At 52.1% G+C, this 4,956-nt stretch overlaps 1 long non-coding RNA gene across 1 annotated transcript; it reads right to left on the bottom strand.

Moving 5' to 3' along the window:
* Nucleotides 1–952: 952 nt before the first annotated feature.
* LOC147975072 (uncharacterized) lies at nt 953–4,746 on the bottom strand. Its single transcript, XR_015602007.1, has 3 exons — nt 4,485–4,746; nt 2,887–2,962; nt 953–1,257 (listed from the first exon to the last, which is right to left on the bottom strand). It is a non-coding gene; the product is annotated as an uncharacterized LOC147975072 (long non-coding RNA).
* Between the last annotated feature and the right edge of the window lie 210 nt (nt 4,747–4,956).

Genomic DNA, 4,956 nt, shown 5'->3' with positions numbered 1-4,956 from the left:
TTCATATCTCTCAATCCGGGCATTTGCTTGAAATATTAACTTCAACTCCTGGAACATCTCATATGCTCCATGACGTTCAAAACATCGTTGAAGTCCCGGTTCTAAGCCGTAAAGCATGGCACACTGAACTATCGAGTAGTCATCAACTTTGCTCTGCCAGGTATTCATAACATCTGGCGTTGCTCCTGCAGCGGGTTTGTCACCTAGCGGTGCTTCCAGGATATAATTATTCTATGCAGCAATGAGGATAATCCTCAAGTTACGGGCCCACTCCGTGTAGTTTCTACCATCATGTTTCAACATAGCTTTCTCTAGGAATGCATTAAAATTCAACGGAACAACAACACGGGCCATCTATCTACAATAACATAGACATGCAAAATACTATCGGGTACTAAGTTCATGATAAATTAAAGTTCAATTAATCAAATTACTTAAGAACTCCCACTTAGATAGACATCTCTCTAATCATCTAAGTGATCACATGATCCATATCAACTAAACCATGTCCGATCATCACGTGAGATGGAGTAGTTTTCAATGGTGAACATCACTATGTTGATCATATCTACTATATGATTCACGCTCGATCTTTCGGTCTCTAGTGTTCTGAGGCCATATCTTCATATGCTAGGCTCGTCAAGTTTAACTCAAGTATTCCGCGTGTGCAAAACTGGCTTGCACCCATTGTATGTGAATGTAGAGCTTATCACACGCGATCATCACATGGTGTCTCGACACGACGAACTGTAGCAACGGTGCATACTTAGGGAGAACACTTAGACCTTGAAATTTAGTGAGAGATCATCTTATAATGCTACCACCGAACTAAGAAAAATAAGATGCATCAAGGATAAACATCACATTGTGACACCCTCGATTCAATCATACACTAATCATACACGCAAATGTGTATGATCAAGATCAAGGACTCACGGGAAGATATCACAACACAACTCTAGACACAAATTAAAATAATACAAGCTTTATATTACAAGCCAGGGGACTCGAGGGCTCGAATACATAAGCTCAAAAACACAAGAGTCAGCGGAAGCAACAATATCTGAGTACAGACATGAGTTAAACAGGATTGCCTTAAGAAGGCTAGCACAAAAGCAACATCGATCGAAAAGGCAAGGCCTCTTGCCTGGGAGCCTCCTAACTACTCCAAGTCGTCAGCGGTCTTCACGTAGTAGTAGGCACCCTCGGGGTAGCAGTAGTCATCAATGGCGTCGTCTGGCTCTTGGGATCTGTCATCTGGCCGCAACAATCGGGTATGGGGGAAAAAGAAGTAGCAAACCAACCGTGAGTACTCATCCAAAGTACTCGCAAGATTTACATCAGATCTAAACTAAGTATGCATCTGTATCAAAGGAATGGGTTGTATATGTGGACTGGGCTGCAGAAATGCCAGAATAGAGAGAAGGCCTAGTCCTATCGAAGACTAACATCTTCTGGAAACCACCATCTTGCAGCAACAAGAGGGAGTAGAGTAGCATAAAGTAAAGTAGTAGCAGTGTTATCAACCTCGGCCAGAGATCCTTTCTCGACTCCCTGTGAGAAAGCAATCCCAGAGCCATACTATCCAGTTATCATCACAATCCAATTCTCATCACCATCCAGTTCTCATCACAAGTATCCAGTTCTAGTTGTATCAATCGGGATACAACTCCAAGTGTCCGTTACCGTAGGACAGGCTAGCGATAGATGATTTCTTCCCTACAGGGGTGCACCAACTTACCCACCACGCTCGATTAACTCTGGTCGGACACACTTTCCTGGGTCATGCCCGACCTCGGCCAAACAATACGCCACAACCCGACCTAGGCTTAATAGAGAGGCCAGCACGCCAGACTAAACCTATGCCCCCAGGGGTCATGGGCCATCTCCCCGGGAACTCCTGCATGTTGCGAGGGCGGCCGGTGAGCAGACCTAGCTACCTCCCTAAAAAGGCAGGAGCTTACCAGTCCAACCCGGCGTGCGCCGCTCAGTCGCTGACGTCTATTAAGCTTCGGCTAATGTATACGACGCAGAACGCCCATACTATGCCCACATGATGGTTAGTGCTATCAGGCCAGAGGCCCCTCGGATCAAATACCCAAATCGTAGTGGATTAGGAACGCGCGGTAACGAGCAGAGACTCACGATCGATGTGACCCCGTTGCCCCGTCTCAAGTACTTGCGATAAGGAATAAGAATGCCTGGCCACGCTTCGTAAGTATCTCGCGGGCACCTTCCAGGTCAACCCGACTCCACATCACTCGCTATTAAGCTCGCGCGGGTACCCCTAGGGCCTACCCGTCTTTAGTAACATGGTTCAGTTGTAAAGTCATAGTAACCATAGTAACTGTGTGTCTAACACCAAGGGGGAAACCCGAGGAATCACCCCCAGTGAATTCCACTCGATGTTATCATCAAGGTGAACGTAAGAGGATCCACCCTCGAGGTTCACACTTGAGGGGTTGCACGACAGAGCCGTAACGGAAGTGGTTAAGGAGGAAATAACCCTCGATGACCACGACCGGATAGCTAGACCACAGAGATGTCATCAGGAGTGATGTATGAGGTTCCACCCTCGGCACTCGATGGTAACTCTGCAGAGTCGAGCAAAAAAAGTGGAAAGTGATGTGCGGTGTCGGGGCCTGGACGTCGATCATGTTGATCGAGTCATCGAACATAAAGCGGGGCAACTGGGACAAGGTAGGGTCACTGATGGATCTCTAACCAACCTATACTAAGCAGTTAAGCAGGTAAGGTATGAAAGCAGGTAACAAAAATAGGCTATGCATCAGAGTAGGATCATACATAAAGCAATAGCAGTTCTAATGCAAGCATGAGAGGGAAAGAAATGGGCGATATCGGAATGCTCAAGGAGGGTTTGCTTGCCTGGTTGCTCTGGCAAGAAGGGTTCGACGTCGGTGTAGTCGATCACAGGGGGTACCGACATCGGTCTTGGGGTCTACTGGAAAGAAGTAACGGAGGGGAACACAATAAATAACAGAGCAATCAAAGCATCACAAAGCATAACATGGCAATACGCGGTGCTAGAGGTGACCTAACGCAGGGATAAGTGAGACCGGCGAAGGGGGAAAACATCCGGGAAAGTATTCCCGGTGTTCCACGTTTTCGGACAAACGGACCGGAGATGGAAAGTTGCATGTTCACTATGCTAGGGACGTGTGGCTGACAAACGGGCAGCTTATTAGGATTCGTCTCGTCGTTCTGAGCAACTTTCATGTATAAAAGTTTTTCATCCAAGCTACGGATTATTTTCTGTGATTTATCAAAGATTTAAATAATTTCTGAATTTATTATTAAAGCTAAAACGGAGTTATTGCACCAGCATGACACCATCATGACGTCAGCGGTCAACACAGACCGTTGACTCGTCAAACATGGTAGTGGTGCCCGTCTATCATTGACCTAACTAATTAACAGATTTAAAATAACTAAACTAGTTCATTAGGCTAATTAAGCAAGGTTAATTAAGATAATTAATTACCTAATTAATTAATTAAATTTCTTTATATTTACTTATTTTTTAATATCTTTTTTTTACAAAACAGGGGCCGTGGGCTCCTGTGGTCAGTGGCCCATGAGGCTAAACGGGCATAGCAGTCACGGGCGTGTGCCCGAGGAGGTGGACCCGAGCGGATCAAATGGTGAGCGAGGCCGTGGCAAGGGACGGCGTCGGCGCGGCTAGCCGCAGCCGCGATGAGGGGCACGGGCGCCGGAGTGCGCTGGTGAGCAGCGACAGCGGCGGGGTGACGGCGGCGCGACGCTAGGCAGACGAGGCCGGGGGGATGGAGCGGGGGCGGCCGTCGCAGCGGGAAGCAGCGGCGGGGGCATGGGCTTCGGACGGAGTGGCGTCGCAGGGCAGCGGCTAGCCACCGGGGAGGCAGCGGGGGCCGGCGCAGTGGCGAGTGGGCGGCGCGGGGTGGCTACGGTGCCACCAGCAGCACGTAGTTGCAGGGCGAACAGGGAGGCATGGCGACACGCGCGGACGCGGTGGCACGGCCGTGGGAGGAAGGGAGGGCGGCCGGCGGTGGTTAGTAGCAGCAGTAGGCGAAGCAAGCGGGGGCGCGGGAGGCGAGGAGCATGAGGCTGTGCTCATGGACGAGCCTGGCCGGCTATGGCTGCGGTGACGAACGCGATGCGTGGGGAGGAGGGCGTGGGCAGGTGCGGTCGCCCGCAGTGGTGCGGCGACGGACCGGCCGGACGGGGTGGCCGGGGGGAGCAATGGGGCGACCGGGGGGAGGGGGGTGCGCGTGCACATGCGCGCGGTGGCCGGGCGCGGCCCGGACACGCGAGGGGCGCGCGGAGGGCGCAGTCAGGCACGACGACCACGGTGCAGGTCCGCGGCGAGCGCAACGAGCGCAAGCGAGCTCACGGGCGCGGGCGGAGACGTGCAGTGCCGGCGCAGGGAGCGAGCGGCGCGGCCCGCACGGAGCAGATGAAGGGAAAGGGGAGGGCAAGGCCCTCACCGGCGTTGAAGAGGAGGGGTGGCGGCGAGGCTGGAGGGAGCTGTTGATGGAGAGGCGGGGCATGGCCGAGGAAGTGGTCCGGCAAGGGAGGCTTTGCGCGACAGTGGTCCGGTGACGTGGTCCGGTGTGTCGAGGTGGCCGGCCGTGGCGGCGGCGGGGCGCCGGAGGCGGTGATGGTGGCGTCGGGCGGCAGCGATGGAGGTCTCCTCCCTCGATCCTGATCTAGTCGGGGGAGAGGGGGGGAGATATTTTTGCGGGGGAAGTGGGGGTCTGTCAGTGGGGGTCCGGTGGAGTGGGAGGGAGTTAAGGAGAGGAGATGGGCCGGCCGGGTGGGTGGCCCAAAGGCCTGCTGGGCCGAAGCCCAATGGGGGGGTGTTTCCTTTTTTATTTTTGTTAGTTTTCTGTTTTTATTTATTTTAGTTAACAAAACAGCTTTACAAATAAAATAACCCATACTCCTAAATTAGCATAA

The sequence above is a fragment of the Triticum urartu genome, chromosome 4A, assembly GCF_056163025.1.
Source record: "Triticum urartu cultivar PI428250 chromosome 4A, HENAU_Tu73, whole genome shotgun sequence".
In the NCBI taxonomy this organism is placed as follows: Eukaryota; Viridiplantae; Streptophyta; class Magnoliopsida; order Poales; family Poaceae; genus Triticum; species Triticum urartu.
Note: the sequence above shows the minus strand (reverse complement) of the source record. Positions and strands in the feature narration are given on the sequence as shown.